Genomic DNA, 27,609 nt, shown 5'->3' with positions numbered 1-27,609 from the left:
CATACATTACAAGCCTTATACTTCACCTCCCATCTCTGGGTCCATTTGACCATGGGTCCTTCAAGATTTAGCACACCCCCTCCCCTTTTTCGCATATCTGGGTCGGGCTCGGAAATTTTGCCCTTGGAGGTTGATGCAACTAAAAAAAAAAAAGAGCATATCATGGCCATGTTGTCTCTCAAATTGTATTGGCACCGCGACAACGACTCAGGTCAGGGGCTATCACCCTGATCCTTAACCTCTCTGTTCTAACTGTCTCCCAACAATAGGCTATGGGGGGTAGACCCTATGGAAATGAAATGATGAAGGACAAGTTGGAAACCAATTAGTCTGGGAGACACATTTGAGTGGCCTAATACTTGCTTAAATCTAGCAAGATTTTAAGGATTAGATTGGATTTATATACTTGAAACCAGTGCCTTATGGAGTCAACACTCTTGCTTTATAAAATCGAGATCAAGTATCAGATGGACAACTGCTGCTTTAATGCGTTACTATCCTATATGGAATGCAATTCCTAAGACCCATGTGAAATGCAAAGATCTTGGTAAATTTTAATTAAATGCCCAATCTAAGTATGACCTTTGATCTTTATCTATATTGAGTTTAAACTCTGTAGTAAGTGGCAAAGAGAAGTCAAGGTGAAGCACACGAAGGTGTGATTAACGATCCCTCTCCTTGAAATTGCTTTCGGCGCTGCAGAGACTGTGGCTCTGACGACTGCAAGGTCACCATTTTACATACTAGAAAGGCTAGACTTCTCAAACAAAGATGAAAGGGTGTTCCAATCTCTCTATCATCCAAGATTATGCTTGGAGGTAAGTTTTTAGATGCAATGCTAGCTTAGGATGATCTGCAAGGTGAAATTAGAGAATGATTCTTAAGATGAGATTGTTAATGTTTAGGTACTCTATTTATGGTTATTCTTGAGTTATATGGACAAGTACTTATTTAAGAAATTCAATAGACAATCTCATTCACAAGAATAAATGCCAACTTTGAAAGTGCCAACAAGATACAATAGATGGCCAAAATGAAACTTACTCAACTTGATGATCACAATATGTTCGTAGAGAGAGATCACCAATATGCCAAAGATCCACAATAGATATCAGCGACAAGTCTAATGGAAATCAAAGAACTTATCTAATTAGAATAATTAGCCAATGATTATTTAGACAAGATAATGCCAATTACTTAGTGAGATATTCTCTTAGATTTAGCAAATCTCTTGGCTACTAAGCTCTTTGTTCAACAAGTAGATTATCACAATGCCATATTGTAAAATTATTACCAATTTGATTCTCAATTAACCAAGGCTCAATGACATTTATAAATCACAAATTGCTTAAGAGACTTTCAATGATATCCTTTAAATTTCCAATTACATCTCCCAAAGATAAGTAATGTACCCAAGATGCTTGAGTAATTTACTCAATACGATTATGAGATTTAGAGTTTAATGTTTCGAATGCTTTATGATGAGTAAGCCTATTAGTGTAAAAAATCTTAACTCATATAACTCCTAAGCAATAAAGAATTAAAGTCTTCCTAGCACATAAAATTTTCATTAATTTTCAAACTACTTCAGCAACTTAACATGAGCAAACAAACCTATTGACCCTGCGGCCTACACCTACCTACAAGTTAGTGAGAAAAGCCTTCAACCCCACAAGGTGTGGTTGGTGGCAGGGAAATCAGAGAAGGGGTTATCACACTAATCTCGACTCTCTCTGTTTGAGCTATCTCCTAGGTTAGCTAAGGGGAGGTGGTCCCTAATGAAAAGTTAAGTCAAAAGATGTGAGTTTCTAGGAGAGTGTGATAGTGAAAATGGATTACTTTTAAGTATTTATGAGCAAATATGAAGTGAGCAACTTGAAATAACAATGTCAATCATTAATATGATTAAAAACCATAAAACCAGTGCTTTATAAGGAATTTGCTCAACAATCTAAAGATATATTTGCTCAAAGTAAAATGCAATTCTCTCAAAAGAGAAAGCAAAGTAACCTTGAAATGTAAATAAGAATTGTTAGCACGAGATATGTAAGATACAAAATGCTTCTGAGATAGTCAACTTTATAAATCAAAACATGTGAAACATATCTTGCCAAAACCCAAAAACTAGTAATTAACTTGGAAATGTAAAAGAAAAGAAGTGCTAAACCAAGACATCAATATGCAATTAGACTTGAAGCATGAAAATGAAGTACTTGTTTGAAATGATTACAATACTTGCTTTTGGAACAGACTTTGCATATGAAAGCTCAAACCATCAAAAGACAAGTAAAGTAAATGTAATTGAAAGTGCTCTTGCTTAATTTTATTAATTATCTTTACAACAAGATTACAATTTAACTCTTCAATCCTCAGACCTCACCGTCGTCCAAAGATATGGATCTCACGGTGAGGAGTCAATAGAGGAGTAGAGCATCTCTAAGATGCTTACTTCAACCAACTTATGTTGGAGGTAAAATTTTAATGAGGCTTGGGGCCTTCCTACACTAAAATGCTTAGATGAAATGCAAATTGTGTTAATTCCCCAAATTAAAATAATGCTACATGCAAATGTTTCAAAGAGATTGATTTGCAATGCTTGAAAATTAAATAGTGTTCAACATAAGTTGCAATTATAACTTCAATTGGAGGAATAAAATTAGTTTACAAGTGTTGCATGTGTTTCATCAATGAATTAAAATGATACAAGTAATTTGCTTGAAAGTAAAATTTGTTTCAAATATACAATGACAATAAATTGCTCCAATATTCAAGATAACGATGTAGCATAAAATTGAAGCATGTATTCAAGTGCTCATGAAACAATTTACCAAGGTAAATGGAAATGAATCAAAGTTTGTTAAGAATATAAAATGTTGCATTTAAAGGATGAATTGCCCAAAGTAAAGTGTAAGCTTGTAGCTTCAAGCAACAATGAGATAGAGAATGCAAAGCTCAAATGAAATTGTAACAAACTTTAACTTAATGAAATGTGATAGTGAGGTTGTGTTAATTCCCAATTAAAGCATGTATGTAAGTGAATGAAGTATGAAAGCTTAAACCGTGCAAATGTTAATCCACCCAAGAGAAGACTCCCTTTAAATGGAGAGATATCATACCATGGGAGAAATCCCAAGCTCCCACAAACAAATTAGATCTTTTATTAATATTACAATGAGAAAAGGGTCCTTCAAAGTCCTCAACTAAACTTAAAGGAGGGTTCTCACAATAATTGCTTGAAACTTGGAGACTAGACTTCTTTTCTTGAGAAAGTAGTGACAAGATCTCACAAAGCTTATGCAAGGGAAACAAGGTGTGAGTTTACTCCAAATGCCCACAACGTAGAGAGGAAAATGGGCAGCCCTCTAGTGAACTCGACTTGGCCAAACTAAGCCTCAAAAGGGCTCATGACATGCTTGGAAATTGAACCCCCAACATTTGCCAAAGGTCTTGCAAACACTTGCTAGATGTTGCAGGAGGTTGCTTTTCAAAATCTGCCACACAAGTGCTAGCAAACAATCCAAATAATGACTGCAAAATAAGTTAAGTATTAGTGAAAAAATCAACAAGATAAAATGTATATGTACAATTATAATTTACAAAAGGCTAAGCTAAAGAGTGAGTAAACTCTCGTCTTTTCTTAGCCATCTTCAAGCTCTTGGATAGCAAATGAAAGAAATGAAGTACAATTTTTTTTAATAGAGATTTAAATTTAGAAGTACTTGGCTTGTGTACAAGCTATGTGCCAAAACCCCTGCAAAACCACTTTGTAAGATAATACTATGAAGGCTCAAAGAAAAAATGAGAGCTCCTTTAAGAATGTATCAAGAGTGGGTTGGTCTCTCCAAAGACTTCCCCTCACGCTTGATTTTGTGATTCAAACAAGATGTTCCCTCTACAAAACTTCAATCAATAATTAGTTCCATATAGATTTAGCAATAAACAATGATAAGAAACTCTAGAGATTTATTTAAAACCAACTAGAGCATTCTATACCTAGAGCATACTTCTAAATCAAATGTCAATGCAAGATAGCTCTACATTAACAAATTTACAAGAGCATATGGAAACAAATTAGATCAAAGCATGAGTAAAATGAATTATACCAATGATCAACAATTCATCACACTCCCAAAGGAGGAACACCTCATGAATGAAACCCCAAAGTCTTTATTGATATTTTTGAAAGTGTACAAGGCACCAGTGCTTCCGCAAGCACAATAGCTAGTAACAATATGATACAAATGAGAGCTCAAAGTTCTATTATATAGAACTATGGGAGTCAATCCTAATGTAGAAGTGATTAAACAAGTGGTATGAGGTGACAATCCCAAAAAGAAATTCAAATTTGTTGAATGGAGCTCCAATGCCAAGTGTAAAAATCGAATTCTGGCAAGTGGACATCATTTTCTTCTCTTATGTGCCAAATTCGAATTTTATGATAGAATGACAAGTGTATATGGGTGGTAACCCATGTGGGGACAATTTCCCACAAAAATCTCCACCAAATATTCTCCCAAATCCTCCCAAATGTCCATTAACTTCACAAATTCGAATTTTCAAGTAAGCAGCGTTCTCATTTAATGCCAAAAATTCGATTTTATTTGAGCACATGTCCTTTCGTTGATTTTAGGAGTCCACATCACCTTGGGACTTCACTTTAACTCTCCCATAATTTCCCACCTCATTTCCACAACATTTAGCATGTGTGGATATTTATTTTCCTCCATTTATTTAATTTTTAGCTTAATTAATTGCCAAATTTCCCACTAAAATTAGGAAAAATGGGTTTTGAGAGTTAAAAACACATTTTTAACCCCTCAAAGTGTGTCATAGTAGAAAGTTGAAGGTGAGAAGTGCAAATTTCATTACTCATACCCCATACAACTTCTCTAGACATCACTTATTACATTACAAATACAATTTTATTAGCAATTTCTGCAGTGCGGAAAATCTAAAAATTTAAAAAATGATTACTTAGACCTAACTAAATTTTACGATTTTTTTTGTGTGATATAGTATGGTAATATACATCGACTCTAGACACTAAGATGTGTTAGGGGCTTAACCTTCAAACCGTCACCTCGACTTTGGGGTAAAAAGTGAATGAAAAAACCAAAAAATTATCTGCCTTTGAAAAAGAAGGGATAATTAACCAGATAAAAAAAACACTCCAAGGTGTATTCGTTTGCAGATCGATTCCCAACATCCTAGGCCTGTTATAGACTCAAAACTCATCATTACTAGTATCACTTATTACAATTCCCCTCAGGGTGTGGAATCTGGGTACAAGAAAGATGATGAGAAAATAGAAGTAGAGTTTAAAAAACTTTGTTGACTGATGATATTTGATGGTACAAGTGTCCTCTGGATCATCCTTGGGCATGGAGTCTTTCATATAATCATCAGGTGCCACTCCAGTGGTCAACAAAACCTTTGATTAATTTTCAGATCTGGATTGAATTTCCCCTGCAAAATTCAAATTTCAAAAAACTCAAATCCCAAATATATACAAAAAATAAAATTAAACCCAAAAACCCCAAAAATTCTAGCTGCAAACAAGGATTATAAACTAAAATTAGTTACAGAATTATCAGATTTAATAGATCTATACAAAATATTTACAAAAAGTACACAGATCTACTGGATTTGAGGAGTATGAGTACAACTCTGCTCTTAGATTAGTAGAAACAAACTCTTCTTAGTCAGGTCTATCGAATAAGCACAATATTATTGGGGATAAATGAATAAATAAGAACTTTTAATTTTGACCTATGATCAAAATTTCTGCAAAATAAACAATCGTCAGATAGATCTTGGAAATTAATACAGTGGGCTCTTAAGTCTCTAGACTTGGAAGTTTGTTGGTCCAACTGAAGACTTCCCCTCGCGCCCAAGATCTGAATATCAATTAGATCTATGAACACTTAAAATTAAATTTTAAGCTTCAAAAGGTGCCAAATACACGTGAAAACCCTCAATATCTAGATATACCTGCTAGATGTATTAAATTAGAACGCTTTTCTAAAACCCAATACCTAATGCAAGATACTTGTGCACAGTGTTGATAAGATTGGTATTGACAAAATATCGACGAGGGTCCTGTTGTAGCATTGTTTGGTTTTGCTAAGATAGAATAAATTAATAAAAAAAAAGATATTTTGAAAAAATGTTAAGTTAGGATATGGACATAACAATATTGAATAAAATGTTTTTGAAAATATCTTGATGATGATGTCCATATCAAAGAAAATGTTAGGTTAGATGCCCTAAAAAATCAAGGCAAAAAGAAAATCTTAGGTTAAAAAGAAAAGAAAACAAATAAACTCTGAAAGTGAGCAAGTCTAAATGCCACTACTATTTTTTCTGCAAAATAATGGTTGTGTGTAGCTTGTCATAAATGCCACAACTCATGACAGTCAAATAGTTTAGTTTTGACTGCTTCATGCTTTAAATTTGATGTTATAATTAGAGAATAAAGATCTGACCAAACTTTTTAATCTTGGCAGATCAGTGGTTAGGTAGAGAATAATAAGGTGTTCATCAGTTTAATCTAAGCCCTTAGATGTTATAAGGTTAGAATTAGATAGTTTTTTTTTTAAATAAAAAGAAAGGAAAAGGGTTTGCTAGCTTAAATGCACCCATTAAGTGAAGAAAAAATGATAGGATAAGCAAAGGGTAAGTAGAAGAAAGGTTGCAGAAGTATGATGATTGATCGGACAAAATGTACATTTATAATGTTTTACCATATGTTTTTATGTCCATGATGGAATTACACAAAGCAAATGAAGGTCTACAAGATCAATTAATTAACTTCCCTCATCCCTACTCATCTCTATATTTACTAATTTCCCCTTCCCACCTTCATACAGTTCATATTCATTCATTTTCCATAAAAAACCCTTTTCCTAAGGTTAAAATCCTTTTTGTCTAGGAAAAGTGAAAACCCCATGTTAAATCCCCTTTTACCCAAAAACCCTCAAAAAGTTGTTTAGCCTAAGTATTGATATATATATATGTGAAAATCAAATAACTCATGAAAAGGCATTATACTTAGTGTATTTCCCTTTTCTGTTCATATTTCATATTAACGCTCTCATAGCGTATTAAACCCGTAAAAGTCCCTTTCTCGTATATTATTAACTCCCTCTATTAAATATCCAGAAACCATAAATTTTATTATAAAACTATGTATCGCATATCAGTGGATCACAAACTTTTCAATGTGCATCCACTCTCCTCTGCATTGCGATATGCGATGCGCGATGGACCTGGACCTGATGTAAATATATATCATAATTCATTGCCCATTTCGCATCTGCCCCTCATCGCAAGTCCCGGCTGAAACATACACCCTCCGCCATTGCGATCTCCAATATGTGATGGGAACCTAGACCCGATCGCAGTATTATCCATGATTTATTTTCCACATCGCGTCCGGCCCCTATCACATTCCTTTGCGATGGGCCTTCCTTCGCTAAACTGTGATTGCGATATGCGATGGGAACCCAGACCCAACGTCATTTATCCGCCCGAATTCATACTATTTCAAGTCCGCCATACCTTGTTTTGCGAAGGATTTCTTTGTTAAAATGTTTTTATGATTTAAACAAAGAATCAACCTAAACCTCTATTTAACCATAAAACCCCGCCAATCTCAGTTTTTAACTCGTAATAAAGCCCATACCACCATGATTAATCGTTGGGTCCCTCTGCGTTGCTATTTTGCTCCACCACTGTCCGATCAAATTCAACGACCCTCAACGATTTCGAGTTGGCTCTCTGTCCGAGCATTACCCGCCCGAAAAAGCAGTATTCCACCAACTTCCCCTTGCTACGTGTCAGGCTGTTAATTTTAGGTATGTGCTATGCTAGAGCAATTTATTTTAATTTCTTTTCCACATTAGCAATCAGATCAAGTAAACTGAAGATAAAACATAAATATAAATCGCAGAAGACAAGGCAAGACAAGAGGACGCTAGATGTGGCGCTAGCCAGGGACAAACCCCAATGAGGGGAAACCCTTGATCAATTCTTTTTTATGTTTTTCAAAGTTCAGTAGAGAAAGTGAGAGAGATAGTACATTTACAACAGAAGTCAATCACTTTGACTTTTGATATCGGCATGAGATTAGTTGAAGACATATTGCTTCAACTAATTCTCTAAGGTGACTTGTTCACCTATCATAGTGCTGCATCTCGTCTATTTGTTGCACATTATCGTGTGACACCTTGTTGTGTTGTCACATGTGTTGAACCTTGATGATTGAGCTGCTCTCATCTTCATGTTGCATCTTCCATGGTCTTATTCATCATCAAGCTGCCCATGCTCATGATCTCATTCATCATTATGCTGCCCATGCTCATATCATCATGCTGCTTATTATGCTGCCCATGATCTCATACATCATTATGTTGCCCATGCTCATATCATCATGCATCATTATGCTGCCCATGCTCATATCATCATGCTGCTTATTATGCTACCCATGATCTCATACATCATGTTGCCTTCCTTCAGAGATAGATGCTCTGGTTGTTTCGGCAGTTCCCAGTAGTTCCGGCTTTTCCGGCAGTTCTGGCTTTTACAGCGTTCCGACAGTTCCGGCATTTCCGGCTTTTCTAGCAGTTCTGGCTATTTTAGCTTTTTTGGCTTTTCCGGTATTTCCGGCTTTTTCGGCGTTTCCGGCTTTTCCAGCAGTTCCATCTTTTCCGGCTTTTTTTTTTGGCTATTTTGGTGGTTCTGACTTTTCCGGCTTTTCTGACAATTCCGACGTTTCTGGCTTTTCCTTAGGATCTCTCCTTCTACTAAAACCCAAAGACAAGTAGAGAGAGGAAGAGATCCAAGTGTGTGTAGAAATGACTTGAAGTCCTTTTCTATTATACTAAAACGTAGAGGTTGAATAAACATGACTTTTGGGCTTCTGAGCGTACATAAGTTGCTGGCCGACTTAACAATTTGTCCATAACACAAATAAATTCATAACTTCATAAATACTTATCAGAATCAGATGATATTAGATCAATCCTACACCTCTCAATGAGAGGGATCGAATAAAAATATCAGCTGCCATAAATAATATGACCCACATGGAGTTTGGCCCTAGTTGCCAATTTTAAAACTCCCTCTCAACTAGGGAGAACTCCATCCACTGATCCATATGTCCAACTGTACTATCTCTGCTATCAGTGCCCTGCACTACTATGCTTAGCTCTGCTCAACTCTACTAGCTTTGCTTAGCTCTGCTGGATCTGCTTTGCTGTGCTATGCTCTGCTCAGCGCTGCTGGCTCTGCTCTGATTAGCTCTGCTGGCTCTGCTCTGCTCAGCTCAGCTCTGCTGGCTCTGCTCTGCTCTGCTGGCTCTGCTCTTCTCTGCTCAACTTCGCTGGCTTTGCTCTGCTGAACCATGAAGAAGAAGAATTGATCGAGAATGTGTCATACCATTCTCCACTGACCTGAAGTCAGTCTCGGAGTGTGTACCATTGGTCCCAGACTAGTCCCCAACCGACCCGAAGTCAGTGTCATAGTAGGTACAACTCCTACCACTGGTCCCAGACCAGTACTCTACTGACTCGAAGTTAGTCTCAGAGTATGTACCACTGGTCCTAGACTAGTCCTCAACTGACCCGAATTCAGTGTCATAGTGGATACAACTCCTACCAGTGGTCCCAGACCACTACTTTACTGACTTGAAGTCGGTCTCAGAGTATGTACCACTGGTCCCAGACCAGTCCTCAACCGACCCGAAGTTAGTGTTATAGTGGGTACAACTCCTACCACTGGTCCCAGACCAGTGCTCTACTGACTCGAAGTCAGTCTCAGAGTATGTACCACTGGTCCTAGACCAGTCCTCAACTGACCCGAACTCAGTGTTATAGTGGGTACAACTCCTACCACTGGTCCCAGACCAGTATCATTGATCCCAGATCAATGAATGTCATCCTAGCATAGGGAGTATGGTAGATACAACGATGCGTCCATCGGTACTACTATGGTCCCTATCCTCATTTCCCTTCTCATTGATAAGATGAGAGGTACTTCCCATGAGTCCCAAATTTCATGGGTAGGATGCCTCGACAGGAGAACTTAATCAATCCTGTCCTCATAGGAGAACTAATCATCCTGCTACACAATCGCCATGGAGAACACATCATCCAGACCTCACAGGAGAACTAATCATCCTGCTACACAATCGTCATGGAGAACACATCATCCAGACTTCATAGGAGAATTAATCATCTTGTTACACAATTGTCATGGAGAACACATCATCCAGACCTCATAGGAGAATTAATCATCTTGCTACACAATCGTCATGGAGAACACATCATCCAGACCTCACAAGAGAATTAATCATCCTACTACACAGGAGAGCGAATCATCCTGTCCCACAAGAGAGCGAATCGTCTTGTCCCACAAGAGAGCGAATCATCTTGTTCATAGGAGAGTGAATCATCCTGTCCATAGGAGAGCGAGTCATCCTGTCCCACAAGAGAGCAAATCATCTTGTCCCACAAGAGAGCAAATCATCTTGTCCACAGGAGAGCGAATCATCTTGTCCGAGTGCGCACCACCAGGGGAGGGTGAGTCACCCTGCGGTCGTATGTTGCTCCAGTAAGAACCACAAGCCCCCAGAGCTCACAGAGCTCAATGTATACAACATGCAGGACCCTTGTACAAGGGTCTCTTGACGACTCCAAGTTGTTCAGGAAAATCACAGATTTGATCTTTCCCCCGGGGCTTAGACAAAGTGTAGCGACTTGTACATCATCTCATAGCGATGGAGCTTCCTTTCTCATAAACTTACCATATCCCAGATAAGGTAGTATCTGATGTCTATCTGCTGGAGAAATCGTCAAATTCGGGATTCCTCAATAATCGAATCCCACCTTTGGTTGTCACAGAGAATCACAGTGATACAAACAGCTAACTTGAAGAGCTTCTCCAACCAGGCAGCTTCATACGAGATCATACTCGTAGATATGTATCCGGTCTTAGCGGTGCTTATAACAACTGACTTCTGCTCCCTGCTTATCCATGATATCGAAGTAGAATCCAAAGAGAAACATCACTAAGAAGTGCTCTAGCGATCCTCTACACTGCCTATCCAATTAGCATTCCAATAATCATGTAGTTTCATATTTCCGACAGTGTATCTCAATCCATGAGAGATTGTGCCCAGAAGACATCTCAGAAGATTCTTGGCACCAATCCAGTGAGGTTCAACCAAATATGAGCTCACCATGCTAACTGCAAAACATATGTCCGGATGGAAGTTCACCAAAAACATCAACGCGAATGAGTTTATGAGATTCAGAGGCATTTCCCAAATCTGGTCCGACATCACTACCATATAACTTCTAAAAGTTAAGATCCTCGAGGTAGTCACAGGCTTGCAGTTCACCATTCGACACCTAGAATCCAACTCCCTCTTACTTCTGCAAATGAGAGGGTCTGCACCTGTTAGAAGTAGGTCGTCCTCATAAGGTGCTGGTATGAGAGGTCTATGATCCACAACCTTCAGATGGTGTGGATCCGTTTCACTCCTAGTGAATCTCAGCTTTATCAGATAGCTATCGATCCTTTCATACTATGCCCAGGGTGTTTTTCTTCAAGCCATAGAGGGATTTCTTCCACCTGCATATGCGAGATTCCTGATTATCAATCTCAGACCCCTTGGGTTGTTCCAGACCTGTGGACCTGCTACATGAGGGGAATGGTCCCCTTGTAAGATTTGCCTTCGGTATATTTCAGACATGTACTTTCATGCTTCTTTTGAATTCAGGGATCCCTGTCACCATCTGATTCATAGACCTTCGGTGCTACGTGACAATGGACATGGTCCCTAGTGGACTTCCTGCAATTTGATACAACCCTGAACTCAAAAACATATTTGAAAATTTTATTTCCAAACATGTACCTTTCCATCGATGAGTGCCACCCTAAAAAATAATGGCCAAACTTATTGCAACCAAGGCATCCGCCTTTCCTTCCACCCTTAGATCCGAATTTCCCAATGAAGTGATCTTTACATGGACCATCAGAAACTTCCGCTACACCATTCTGATAATATGTTCTGCTTTGACTTCACCCTTTGTGAACTTAGAAGAGAGATGTGGAACCCATTGATCCTTTTGTCTTGTCCCTATTGTCTTTGATGATTGCTCTTTGACTCTTGCTTGGGCATTGTCTTCACCTCAGCTTTGATACCATGTGAATTTTAGGTATGTTCTATGCTAGAGCAATTTATTTCAATTTCTTTTCCACATTAGCAATCACATTAGCATAAAGTAAACTGCAGATAGAACATAAATATAGATCGCAGAAGACAAGCCAAGACAAGAGGACACAAGATGTGGTGCTAGCCAGGGACAAACCCCAATGTGGGGAAAGCCTTGATCAATTCTTCTTTTATGTTCTTCAAAGTTTAGCTGAGAAAGTGAGAGAGATAGTACATTTACAATAGAAGTCAATCACTTTGACTTTTGATATTGGCATGAGATCAGTTGAAGACATATTGCTTCAACTGATTCTCTAAGGTGACTCGTTCACCTATTATAGTGCTGCATCTCGTCTATTTGCTACACATTACCGTGTGACACCTTGCTATACTGTCACGTGTTGAACCTTGATGACTGAGTTGCTCTCATCTTCATGCTGCTCATCATGCTGCATCTTCCATGGTCTTATTCATCATCAAGTTGCCCATGCTCATGATATCATTCATCATTATGCTGCCCATGCTCATATCATCATGCTGCTTATTATGCTGCCCATGATCTCATACATCACGCTGCCTTCCTTCGGAGATAGATGCTCCAGCTATTTTGGCGGTTCCCGGTAGTTCCGGCTTTTTCAGCACTTCCGGCTTTTCCGGCAGTTCCGACAGTTTCGGCAGTTTCGACATTTCTGGCTTTTCTGGCTTTTCTGGTATTTCTGGCTTTTTTGGCGTTTCCAACTTTTCTGGCAGTTTCGGCTTTTTCGGCAGTTCCGGCTTTTCTGGCAGTTCCAGCTTTTCCGGCTTTTCCGGCGTTTCCGGTTTTTCCAGCAGTTCCAGCTTTTCCGGCGTTTTCCGGCTTTTCTCGCAGTTCCTGCTTTTCCGGCTTTTCCGGCAGTTCCGGCTTTTCCGGCAGTTCCGACTTTTCCGGCAGTTATGGCTTTTCCGGCTTTTCCTTAGGATCTCTCCTCCTACTAAAACCCAAAGACAAGTAGAGAGAGGAAGAGATCCAAGTGTGTGTAGAAATGACTTGAAGTCCTCTTCTATTTATACTAAAACGTAGAGGTTGAATAGACATGACTGTTGGGCTTCTGAGCCTACATAAGTTGCTGGCCGACTTAACAATTTGTCTATAACATAAATAAATTCATAACTTTATAAATACTTATCGGAATCGGATGATCTTTAGATCAATCCTACACCTCTCAATGAGAGGGATCCAATAAAAATATCAGCTACCATAAATAATATGACCCACATGGAGTTTGGCCCTAGTTGCCAATTTTAACACTTCTCTATATATTCCAATCCTCTCTTTGAAACAAAAGAAGGTATTCCTTTACAGGTCCCAAAGTTAGTTCTTAGGACTCCTTTGAAGTCTTTTAGGAGATCTCCTCCTCCTTCACCTCCAACTAGTTCATCAACCCCAATAAAAATATCAGCTACCATAAATAATATGACCCACATGGAGTTTGGCCCTAGTTGCCAATTTTAACACTTCTCTATATATTCCAATCCTCTCTTTGAAACAAAAGAAGGTATTCCTTTACAGGTCCCAAAGTTAGTTCTTAGGACTCCTTTGAAGTCTTTTAGGAGATCTCCTCCTCCTTCACCTCCAACTAGTTCATCAACCCCTGAATCACCATCTTATTCCTTTACTTCTTAGGGGGAACTCTACAGATGGATATGTCATATGATACTATTCCTGTTTATGGAGGAGAGCAATTAATATTATATAGAGAGGTAAGATTTGTACATACTGTTTGTAAGACTGACCAACCAAGGAACCATTCAATTTATGCAATAGATCAAGACTTTGGTTGTTTTCAACTCACTTCAAACCAACATAAAACTCAAGTCAAAATTGAAGAGGTAGTTGAAAGTCCTGAACCAAACCAAATTATATTTGGAAACTATTCTTTGATGGCTCTTGCACGAAAGATGGGGCAGGAGCTAGAGTAGTTTTAATTTCACCTGAAAAAGAAAATATAACCCATTCATGTAAATTAGACTTTGAAGTTACAAATAATGTGGCTGAATATAAAGCTTTCCTTTTAGGATTGCAATTAGCCAAAAGCTTAAAAGTTCAAAACTTAAGTGTTTTTACTAATTCAGGACTTATTGTTAAGCAAGCAAGAAATGTTTGCCAGACCAAGCACCCTAGACTTAGGTCCTATCGAAATGAAGTATGGGATTCAGTTGAAAACTTCTTTGATGCTTTTAATTTGACCCATATTCCCAGAGATCAGAATATTCATGCAGATGCCTTAGCTATCTCTGCTAACTCTTTTAAAATTCCTGATCATACTGATGTACTCTATCAGATACAAGTCAAATATAGGCCATCTAACTAAAACATTGGCAAATATTCGAAGATGATGAACATTTGAAGTCATTTCTGCAGGTAATATATGATTTTTCATTTCTACAAATTGATGAAGATAGAACTGAAATAAATGAAAATGCAGACAAAAATGATACTTCAGATTTTAAAACCCAAATTGCTAATCATGACATTATTCATTATCTAATAATTTTATTCCAAAAGGACTCATTCCTTTAGAAAAATTGTTTGATCGAAATGATGTCCTCCAAAACCCTCAGTGCATTTCTTTAGAAGATGACATAGAAGAGATTAACATTGGAACTGATGAAGATATCAAAAACATCAAAATATGTGCATTTCTGGACCCTGAGATCAAAGCTCAATATCTTAAGTTATTGCAAAATTATAAGGATGTTTTTGCTTGGACTTGTGCTGATCTAAAGACTTATGATACTTCATTAATACAACATAAGATTCCTTTGAAGCCAGAAGCAAAACCTTATCAATAGAATTTGAGAAGGATAAATCCAGCCCTTCTACCAATTGTAGAAAGTGAGATTAAGAAAATGCTAGATGCTCAGATCATCCTCCCTCTTAGATATTCTGATTGGGTTGCAAATCTAGTTCCCGTTAGACAGAAAAATGGAGAAATAAGACTCTGTGTGGATTTTAGAAATTTGAACAAGGCATCATTAAAAGATAATTATCCTTTGCCCAAAATGGATAAGTTACTTCGAATGGTTTTAAGAGCACAAAGACTTTCTATGCTTGATGGTTTTTCAGGTTACAATCAGGTGAATGTTGATACAACAGACAGAGAGAAGACAACCTTTACTACACCCTGGGGTACATTCATGTACGCTAGGATGCCATTTGGCTTAACCAATGCTGGAGCAACATTTCAGAGAGCTATGGACATAGATTTTATGGGTTAGGTAAATAAATTTGTGGTTATTTATCTTGATGACATAACTGTTTTTTCTAAATCTGATCAGAAACATCTAAAGCACTTGATGAAGGTTTTTGATAGGTGTAGAAAATTTGGAATATCATTGAACCCTAAGAAGTCCTTGTTTGCTGTCAAAGAAGGAAAATTGTTGGGCCATATAATTTCAAAGGAGGGAGTAGTAATTGACCCCAAACGAGTATCTGCGATTGAAACATTGACCTTACCTAGAAGCAAGAAGGAGATTCAAGTTTTTCTAGGCAAGATTAATTTTCTTAGGATATTTATTCCAAATTATGCAGAGATTGTAAAAGATATAACTGACATGCTCCAAAAGGACCATGAAGTCAAATGGACTGCCTCTTCTAGGCATGCATTTGAACAAATAAAAAAGGCTATCTCTGAAGCTCCCACCTTAGCCAGCCCTGATTATACTAAGCCATTTAGTATTTTTTCTTTTGCCTCTGAAACAACCCTTGCTGCTGTTCTATTACAGAAAAATGAAGATTCCCATGACCAACCCATAGCCTTTTTCAGCAAGGTTATGAGAGATGCTGAGCTTAAGTATGACATCATTGAGAAGCAAGCCTATGCCCTCATTCAAGCCCTGAAATCATTCAGGATGTATGTCTTACATTCACCTATTATTGCTTATGTCCCTAATAGTGCTGTGAAAATTGTCCTAACCCAACCAGACACTTATGGGAAAAGAGGTAGATGGATCACTCAAATTCTGGAGCTTGATCTAACTATCAAGACTACCAAGCTAGTAAAAGGTCAAGGATTATCCAAGCTTCTAGCTGAATCCAACTACAAAGTACTTGGAATCAATTCTGTTTTAGAAATACAAGAACCTTCCCTTCATCCTAAAGGGGAGAATCCACAAGAACCTCTACCTTTTGAGCAGATCAGTCCTATACACATTGATGACAAATTCTTGTTGTCAAATTTGTATCAAGATATTGTAAATTTTTTGATCCATTTTGAGTGTCTAGCATCATTCTCCAAAACCCAGTATAAAACCCTTAAGTTAAAATTAGTCAAGTACTGCATTATAAATGCAAATTTATACTGGAAAGATCCACTGAATATTTTGTTATTATGTTTAACAGAATTAGAAATTGAAGGAATCATTGATCAGTTTCATACAGGATTTTGTGGAGGACATTACGCTTGGAGAGCAACAGCATACAAGATTTTGAGGGGAGGATTTTATTGGCCCACATTGTTCTTACAAGTAGGGGCAAAGGTCAGAGGTTGTGTTCCTTGTCAAATGTTTGCTGGTAAACAAAAATTAGCGGCTCTTCCACTCGTTCCATCAATAGTTTCAGCACCTTTTTCTCAATGGGGATTAGATTTTGTTGGAGAGATTCACCCCACTTCAAGTAATCAACATAGATGGATCCTCACTGCAACAAACTACTTTATTAAATGGGTGGAAGCAATTCCAGTCATAAATGCTACTGATTCAGTAGTAATTAAGTTTATTGAGGAGAATATCTTATCTAGATTTGATTGCCCAACTCAAATTGTCACTGATAATGCAACAACTTTTTCTAGTGTTAAAATAATTGACTTTTGCCAGAAATATCAAATTTTGTTACATCATTCAACTCCATACTACCTTTAAGGTAATAGCCTTGCAGAGTCATCAAACAAAAGTCTGGTAAAGGTAATAAAAAAGACTATAGCTGATCATAAAAAGAATTGGGATTCACATTTGATTTATGCAGTATGGGCAAACAGAATTACTCCAAAGAGATCAACTGGAAAATCTCCATTTCAATTAGTCTATGGAAAAGATACAATCTTCCCTACCAATTTGGCCTTCCTTGTTTTAAAATTCTTGTAGGATTCAACAGATGAACCTGATGATTTTTTAAGAAGAATAAATCAGATTATTGAACTTAATGAAAACAGAGATGAAGTTCAACACAAATTGAAGAAATATCAGAATAAGATGAAGGCCCTGTTTGACAGAAGAGCTAGGGAAAGGGACTTTAAGGAAGGTGATCTAGTTCTAAGATGGGATGCCAGGAGAGAAGAGAAAGGAAAGCATGGCAAATTTGACAATCTATGGTTTGGACCTTTAGCAATTGCTGAAGTGAAGGGTAACAACACTTTTGTGCTGCAGAATCTTGAGGGGCTATATTCCACTTATCTTGTAAATGGAAGGTTTCTCAAACATTACATTCAGTACTAAGAAGTTGAAATAGTTTTCATTGTAAATACTCTGGTTTTCTTTTACTTTTCAAGATGTCAGTGTGATCTTTCTTACAACAAGGACTCCATAGCCCGAGGAGAAGGCACATGGATCTGCAGGTTCTTTGCATTCTACAGGAGAAAGCAGTCCCTAGATGGAGCCAATATTGTAGCATTTTTTGGTTTTGATAAGATAGAATAAATTAATAAAAAAATAAAAAAAAATATTTTGAAAAAATGTTAAGTTAGGATATGGACATAACAATATTGAATAAAATGTTTTTGAAAATATCTTGATGATGATGTCCATATCAAAGAAAATGTTAGGTTAGATGCCCTAAAAAATCAAGGCAAAAAGAAAATGTTAGGTTAGAAAGAAAAGAAAACAAATAAACTCTGAAAGTGAGCAAGTCTAAATGCCACTACTATTTTTTTTGCAAAATAATGGTTGTGTGCAGCTTGTCATAAATGCCACAACCCATGACAGTCAAATAGTTTAATCTTGACTGCTTCATGCTTTAAATTTGATGTTATAATTAGAGAATAAAGATCTGGCCAAACTGTTTAATCTTGGCAGATCAGTAGTTAGGTAGAGAATAATAAGGTGCTCATCAGTTTAATCTGAGCCCTTGGATGTTATAAGGTTAGAATTAGATAGTTTGTTTTTTTAAAAATAAAAAGAAAGGAAAAGGGTTTGCTAGCTTAAATACACCCATTAAGTGAAAAAAAATGATAGGATAAGCAAAGGGTAAGTAGAAGAAAGGTTGCAGAAGTATGATGATTGATTGGACAAAATGTACATTCATAATGTTTTATCATATGTTTCTATGTCCATGATGCAATTACACGAAGCAAATGAAGGTCTACAAGATCAATTAATTAACTTCCCTAATCCCCATTCATCCCTATATTTACTAATTTCCCCTTCCCATCTTTATACAGTTCATATTCATTCATTTTCCATAAAAAGCCCCTTTTCCTAAAGTTAAAATCCTTTTTGCCTAGGAAAAGTGAAAAACCCATGTTAAATTCCCTTTTACCCAAAAACCCACAAAAAGTTGTTTAGCCTAAGCATTGATGTATATATGTGAAAATCAAATAACTCATGAAAAGGCATTATATTTAGCGTATTTCCCCTTTCCGCTCATATTTCATATTAATGCTAACTTAGCGTATTAAACCCCTAAAAGTCCCTTTCCCTTATATTATTAACTCCTTTTATTAAATATCCCGAAACCATAAGTTTTATTATAAAACTATGTATCGCATATCGGTGGATCGCAAACTTTTCAACATGCATCCACTCTCCTCTGCATTGCGATATGCAATGCGCGATGGACCCGGAATCAACGCAAATATATATCATAATTCATTGCCCATTTCTCATCCGCCCCTCATCGCAAGTCTCGGCTGAAACATGCACCCTCTGCCATTGCGATCTTCGATATGCGATGGGAACCCAGACCCGATCGCAGTATTATCCATGATATATTTTCCACATCGTGTTCGACCCCTATCACATTCCTTTGCGATGGGCCTTCCTTCGCTAAACTGCGATTGCGATATGCGATGGGAACCCAGACTCGACGTCATTTATCCACTCGAATTCATACTATTTCAAGTTCGCCATACCTTGTTTTGCGAAGGATTTCTTTGTTAAAATGTTTTTATGATTTAAACGAAGAACCAACTTAAACCTCTATTTAATCGTAAAACCCCACTAATCTCAACTTTTAACTCATAATAAAGCCCATACCGCCATGATTAATCATTGGGCCCCTAAACGCTGCTTTTTCGCTCCACCACCGTCCGATCAAATCTAACGACCCTCAGTGATTTCGGGTTGGCTATCTACCCTAGCATTACTCGCTCGAAAAAGCAGTATTCCACCAGCCTCCTCTTGCTACGTGTCAGGCTCTAGGCTATATCGGGTGACCCCTCCCAAAAACTGCTCGCGCCTCATAAGCGGTGCGATGAAAACCAAAACCACCTCCCGCATAACAACAAAATGGCCGCTATTCACTTTGCGTCATATTTAAAAAAGTTAATTGTTTTTCCGTTTAAACGTAAACATCACCATTTTGATTTGTTTCGCCCGTTTACACAGTGAAACCTCCATAAACCTTTGCGACCAATAAAACCATTGTTTTACCTTCCGATACGCTCTGGACTTCTTCCAATATTCTTTGGAGCTCAATAAAGCCATTGACGACTTTCTCTGTCACTTATGTTTTTCTTAACAATTTCTGTGTTTTGTAGGTAAAAACTTTTGTTCTAGGCTTACAAAGAAAAAGGCTTGCATACAATTGGAAGACAAATATGAAGATCATATCAAATCACTTTACCCTGTAACATAAAATCTAAAGCGATTCACTGTTGAAAAACACATTTAAACCCTGAAATGCACAGTAAAGGTAAAAAGGAACACAGTTAAGGCTACTCAGCAGGGTGAAAGGATATTCACAGAGTTTAAAGAGTATCAAATGAAAGATCAAATGAGCGTAAAGGATACAAATAATCAAGCAGCTTAAAGGGCAAAATATCAAACAACAAAGTCAACACAACCTGAATAAAAGGGACAGCAAGAAGCGGTTCAATAGCTGCTCTTATCTTCTTGCATGAAGATCTTTCATTTCCTAGAATAAATCTTAATCAGTTTTAGGATATTTTCTTAGTTTCATTATTGTATAAATAACTCTCTTCTCGAGTTGTTATGGGTTCAAGGTTCATTGTTCATTGCTTGTTAAGTCGTGATTGTTCATTCTACTTTGAACCTGGTTGCACCTTTGAAGGAAGCTTTTCTAAACACTTGATGTACTCAGTCTTTCTGGAACCTTAATACAAAGCAGAGGATTCTGAATTTGGTTTTACACAGTTTGTGTTATCCTGTAAGTTTTTCTAGTTATCAATCATTATGTTTTTCTTGATATGCTTATGACTTATAGAGATATCTAGGTAGGGATAATTGTGTCTCAATCTATTCCTATAAACTCTTGAAGTGATCATCTATTAAGAGAATGGATTAATGAACTGTCTGTTTAGCTAATCCCCTCTAATCAATAAATTATCTGTATCTTTTGTAAGCTTAAGTATATTGCCTTGAACCTTTGGAACATAGTTTAGAAGGTTTTCATACTTATGATTGTTCTGTTTTACAGTCTGGACACTGTGATAATCATATTATTTTCTATTTTCTTCTCACCTCTATTTGATCTATATCACTGTGTAAAGCTTTATAACAACGTTTTGCTGAGATATTAATATTATCCAAAGGATTAAATATTTCAATTCTACATCTGTCTTCATTCATTGGTCTTCCAAAACTAAAACCAAAAACCCCAAAACAATTATTTTAGATGCTCTGGCATTGGTAGCTGACCTACTACTATCTCAGAGGTAATACAAGTCCAAAAATATCTTATCGACAATATCGGCGAAAATATCGGCAAATATCGACAAGCATAATTTTTTTTTTGTTTTTTGCTTTTTTATCAGATTTTTAAACATAGTCGATATTTTCAAAATATGACAATATTTTCAAAATATCGTAATATTTTGTCGATATTTTGAAAATATCGCGATATTTTCTCTGCAATATATCGTTTTGTCGAAAATATATCGGCGATATTATCAATCCCTGTGCAAATAGATAGTCCAATTGATGGCTAATGAAATTAAAAAAATTATAAAATTTAATTCAATAGAGCATTTAAGCACAAGATTTAGAAAAATATTACAAATAGAATTGAAGAGGAACACCACCATGAATAAACCCCAAAGTCTTTTCTATTAATTCCAGAAAAATATTACAATGGCAGAGTTTGACTTAGAGCTTTCTCAATTTTTTTTTTTTTTTTTTTTAATTTGTCTTTTGAGAAGCAAACGACTCCTAATTTATAGATAAATCCCCCAAACGACTGGTTGGCTTGATCCTTGTCAAAATAATCTCAACCATTGATAGATATTTGATTATCTTTTAATCTCCATCGTCGAAAATCTTTACTTTGAGGAATTTTCGAATTTTTTTTAATCAAGTTTTTATTAGTTCAAAACTAATTATTTTGAGCTAATTTCTTCAAAAAAATGACTTTGGCTTAACTACTAAGGCCCAAGGGTCTACTTTTTCTTGAAATTTCCAATATTCCTTTGGTGGGGGATTTCCAAAAATTAATTTCTTTGATACACACGAATTTTCCATTTGGAGAATTTAATTTCTCTAAGATTTTAATTTTGACTCTATTTAATTAAATTTCTGGCTTAGAATTTTAATTTATTTTTGCTAGAAAATTTAATTAATTGACACATGAGGGGATTAATAAATTTTTCTACCTTCTAATATTTTAGCCAATGAGGGACCATACACTAAAATATTTTTTACATAAGATAATTACATTTCAATCCTCAAAGGGGGAACATCCGTTTGTTATAAACCCTCAATTTACTACCCAATTCTGCGACTCACTATGATCCAGTAAACCAAGTGATTTGTAATAAAATAATTTATCAAATTAGCTTAAATTATTCTCAAATCACTTTTACAAAAGACTCGACTAAAACACTAGGATCCACCTTAAGATCTTAAAAATAAATCTCACTCTAGCTTTGGGGTGAGGTTGGAGGGAAAAACTTTGTCGATTATTTGTGTTTAGAAACACAAATGAATCAATGAGACAAAAAACCTCCTAGGATGAAATTCGTTACCAAGATAATGGGCTTACCTAGGTTTTTACATACATACACGGTTTTCCTAGCATCATTTACATTAACATTTTGCAAAATGGGTTTACGACTCTGAGAAACTAATGACTGATGATGACGAATCCAAGATGATATGAATGCTTGAACATGATGGAATCCTTTTGCGAAAAGGTGTACTGGTATAGGGTAGTTGAAACTTGACACAGAGTGGTCAATAGGCTACAAGCAAGAAACACAAGAAAGAAAATTAAAATACAAAAGATGGTTGGGACATTAACATTAGCATGTGGGCAAAAGCCAAGCATGAGCTCTACCCCTTATCATTATGGCCATCATCTGGTTCTTGGAGCCAATGTTGCCCTACCACATCATGGAAAGGAACCGTTGCATGTCCAAACCCATGGTGTGTGATGAAATACACCACCACTATGGGGGTAACCACTGCTACACATCATTCAACGCATGCTCTCATTTCCTAGAGTATCAGGCAATAATACAAAGAAAAATCAAGGAGATGCAAAAGACAATAAGAGGGGTGGAAAATAAAGGTTGGGGTAACTCATGCATCCACGATTGCTCCCTCCTTACATTTGCATGCCCAAAATGTGGAATTCCTCATCATTTGTAACCCCATTTCACCATGGAATTTTGCCCTAAGACCCCTTTTCCCCTCCGTTGTATCATTATTCACATGACACCTATTGATTGAAGAATGTTCCAAGGACTTGTCTTCCACCTTAGGGGACATGAATACCTAATAGGGTCGTCCATTAGACACTCCTACCTAGGAAGTTAACACTAGTACGTGATCAAAACTCCAAATTTGCAAGAGAAGCCTTATATGAAGTGTCATTTTGCCCTTGATTAACAAGCTTGGTCCACTTAGATGCAATAATGATTATTGTACCTAATGGTGAAGATGCATCACTGGATATTGTGTGTGATTGGAAGGCGGTTTTCATCATGGGCTGGGCAACTTAATTGGGACCCAAGCACACTAGAGGAGCATATGACACCCTGTAGGTGAACCGTTGAGAGCCATGGGACTCTTGTCATTTGCAGATCATCGTTCATATTCGTGGGCATCCTCAACACCTCAACAAGCTTGCAATTTGCTCCATATTATTTACGACTCCCGAGATGATGCACTTGGACCAACATGCCCCAGTTGACTTAGCAGTGATCACATGGTTTGGAAGTTGATTCGAGGCCCAGATGAGGTTTGTTTCACCCCTTGAGACATGGGAGGGCTAGCACCATCCTCAGAGCCCTCAACGTTGGAGCAAAACCAGGCTATTTCACCACCAGGAGACCCATGAGACCAACTTTTGTGCCCCAAACCCAAAATTGGGGTCCATAAGATGATTTGCATGGAAGTCTAGGGGCCAACCCCTAGACCTTGATTTTTGGAGCCCTCTACACTCATTTTGGCACTAGAGGAGCCCAACGCTTGCCTAAAGGAGGCCTACACATGCATGACATCAACATTTCGACCCTCCTATGGGTTAATTATTATGTTTTCACATTGTCTATAAGGTTGACTTGTGACCTTACCTAGTATTTGCCCATTATTTTATTAGTTGAGGGGCTAATAGGCTAAAATTAGACATCATTGGACACATGTATTACAGAGACCTCATTTGATCTCTCTCATCATCAAACTTGTGAATTCAAACCTCTTTAAAGAACTCACACTTGCTTCTGGTGGGTAGACTAGAGATCTTTGGATGCGTATGGAAGTTGACTTTTGGCTATTCTTTGGAGCTGTTCTTGGTCTAATGGTAGGGTACATTGCATGTTATCTTGTAAGTGAATCCTATTGTTGAATATCTTTTCTTGAATGTCTAATGCATGGAACTATTGATTCTATGTTAAATCTCTGTGCCCTAATTTGTTGAAGATCAATTTATTGAAGAATATCTAGATGAATGTTGTATGCGCTATTCATCTTAACATGCAATGAATGTTCCTAGTGGTGATCTCCTTATAGCTCTCCCATGCAACTCCAATTTTCCATTGAATGGATAAGTCCTCAAAATTTGATAGCTAGGGCATCAAATTTCGGCCTCCTTGGGAACAAATATGGCTTATCTTAAGCATCCTAGATTCCATATGCCCATAGGACAAGGCACCAATTCTATCGCTTGGTGATCACCTTGAAATTTTCTCTCAACTTCGGTCCTTTTAAGGCGAGGAAGGACAATCTAGGGCTTAGAGCGAAATTCTAGAGAGGGTTTTTGGTGGTTTGAGAGCCTAAACATCAAGAGGTAGGTCTTGACTATATGACCTATCATTTTGGTGGGCATCCACTTAAGTTTCATATATAAAATCTCTTGCCCTAGGTGTTTCCCTAAGAGGAAAACCCTAGTTTCTTCTCCCTCAACTTGTTAGACTTTAATGAAGGTATCATGAGCCTTGTAATTGTTGGAATCCATCACAAGGAACCTTTTCTCTTTGGCCTTGACCTTTGGAACTCCCATTATCGTCAGTTACATCAAACCCTAGGTCTTGCATCCCCCTTTTCTAGGGATTTTCGTTGAGAGCGAATTGCTTCTTTAAAGAAGCCTGTGAACTTATATTGTGCCTCTCTTGAATGACCTCTAGTGAGATTATCTCATTCCTTATCTATAGCCTATATGTCATAGAATTAGTCTCTATCTCTCTAACTAGGACTCCTCCCATTGGTGAAAATCCGTAAAGAGTAGGGGGTTTTGGCTAAGGTGACATTGGGCCTCTACCTCATTGTTGTCCCATTGTCTAGTTTATACCCTGTAGGGTTTCCCTCTCCAAGGCTTGCTATATTTTGCGAGAACAAGCATCATTTATCCTTCCTCAGCGAATTTTTGGTCATTCATTTGACTCATAGACTCCATCGACCCAAGACTAAAGCACTAGCCATCCTTTGTTGATGATCACTTTAACTTTTATCCATAAATTTCCTCTTTCTTCTCTTTTCCCTAATTCAACGAATTTCTGGAGTTGGAGAGTCGAAATGGCAAGAGGATAGTGGTTGCCACAAAATCCCTTTTTTTTTGTAAGTATTCACTTCAATTTCGTCCATAAATTTCTTTGCCCTAGTTACTAGCTCTAGGCTACCCCTTGTTTGGATTTAGCTTCAACTTGGGGGCTTTTTGAGGGTTTCATGTGTCTTGTCCTTGTTGAAAGTCATTGTTGGAAACCCTTCCTCTTTGCCTTGACCTTCGGTCACCTCAACACTCAACCAACCAATTGAGCCCTAGGTCTTGTGCTCTTAACCAATGTTGCACAAAGCGCGATCGGGATTTAATTGGCGCCGGGAAAAAAGCGGAAAAAATCGTTAAAAGCGGGAAAAAAGCGGAAAAAAGCGGGAAAAAAGCGTTTGGCACAAAAATATTCATTTTTTTTTCAATTTTTTTAATATCTAAACCATCTACAACATAAAATAAATACATTGACACATAAATATGATAAAAAAACTAATATATAAGATGTTTAATATCATTTCTAGCGCTAAAATCACACATAACATTGAATCATGTCCTGAATAGTAAGTCCTGAGTCCCAACTCAGCCTCAAAATATCAACAAAAAATATGATAATGTATCTCATTATGTCATAATGTCATATACAATAAAATGAAAGTCTAATCCTATTGATTTCCTCCAGCTCCTCTCCCTCACCTCTTCTCCTCCTCCTCCGCGCGCAAACAGCAAAATGACATAAAAAAAATCGATTTTCGCCTATTAAAAGCCCGCTGCCCCGTGCCTCTGCGATTTTTTCTGTAAAAATCGCGATTTTTTCCGAAAAAATCGCTATAAAAAAAAGTCCGCGATTTTTTGGTATAAAAATCGCGATTTGATCGGGCAGAGGAAAAAATCGCGATTTTCCGATAAAATCGCGATTTTATCGCGATTTTAACAACACTGCTCTTAACCCTAGGCCTCTATAAAGAAAGCAAATTGACTCCAATTGGAGCTCTATGCCTAAATTATGCCTTTCTTGTATCCTAACCTTAGAATATCCATTAGGTGACCTTTTCACATACAGTTGAAATGATCTCAAATTAATGCCATAAATACCCCCATTTAGCCTATAGGTGATGGTATTCCTTTCCAATGAAGAGAGACAAGGCTGTAATCAACTATGCATATTTAGATTAGTCTACTATCAAAAATTTACCACGCTGAAAGGCATTATGAGAAAAAGGCTTGTGTCGCTGGGAAGCATGTCTCAAAATGAGGGCTCATTTTGAGGGGTAACATATGTTAATAACGTTTTCTATTTTTGTGAAGAATTACTTATGATGTTAGACAAAAACAATGTATACAGATAAAAATCATATGCACAAGTGCCAATTCTTTTCATGACAAATTAGTGAACCCAGGGACAAAGATTAGAGATATTCATTAATTTTTTCTTTCGGTTGTGTGCAGAACTAGAATCTTCCATATCCGTGGAAAAGAGTTTCAGCAGGCTAAATTGTATTGTTTGACAAGAAATTTGTTCATAGAGAAATAAAAATAGACAGCAGAAACCGAAAAGGGAGATAGTATGACATTAGTAGGAATTTTATTGATATGCTCAACACCTAATCTCCTTAGTAAAACCAGTGTTGCAAAACTTGTTCTTGGCAATGACTCGGCAAAGGTCCAGAAAATGAAACCAATAAATACTTTAAAAACCAGCAAAAAGTTGCCAAGCAGTTGAAATCAGAAATCAGAAACCAAAATAAGAAAAGAGTGCAAAATATTTTCCTGAGCAGCGATAATTTACCTAAAAGTCAGCAATAAATTGGTAGACTTGTGAGACGTTGCAATAAATTGCACAGGTCAAATGTTAGGGTCCCCTCTGCAGTAATTATTTTAATTTCACAATTTTCTGGTGGGTGAGAAATTCAATTTTGATTTGTTTTGCGGATTAGGCTATCAGGCTTGTATTGATGCAGAGACCTGGTTTCAGAACCCTCCAGGTGCATGCAGATGAGGCTAGGTGCAAATCCAGGGTGGATTTGATGGCATAGATATGCCCCTCATAGTGCAACATTCTAGCCAAAGATACTCTATGAGATGTAATTCTCAAAAATAAAAAAGAAATTGTGGATTCACTGATCAATCGGTAGTTTCTGCAGCTTTGTATCAAACAAAACACCCTTTATTGAAGGTTGAAAATTATGCAAAATACATACATTTTTTTGTAAGAATAGGTTCTTGTTCATAAATGTCTTTGCTCCCTGAAGCTGAACTT

The 27,609-nt window shown here is 37.1% G+C and overlaps 1 protein-coding gene across 5 annotated transcripts in view; it reads left to right on the top strand.

Moving 5' to 3' along the window:
• Positions 1 to 27,609, top strand: part of LOC149220598 (POLLEN-EXPRESSED TRANSCRIPTION FACTOR 2) — a 305,610-nt gene that overhangs the window by 232,059 nt on the left and 45,942 nt on the right. The window lies entirely within an intron of this gene.

This window comes from Pinus tabuliformis, chromosome Q (assembly GCF_031772625.1).
Source record: "Pinus tabuliformis cultivar Carrire ecotype Pingquan chromosome Q, CPIR1, whole genome shotgun sequence".
Taxonomy (NCBI): domain Eukaryota; kingdom Viridiplantae; phylum Streptophyta; class Pinopsida; order Pinales; family Pinaceae; genus Pinus; species Pinus tabuliformis.
This window is presented reverse-complemented; position numbering and strand designations above follow the sequence as displayed.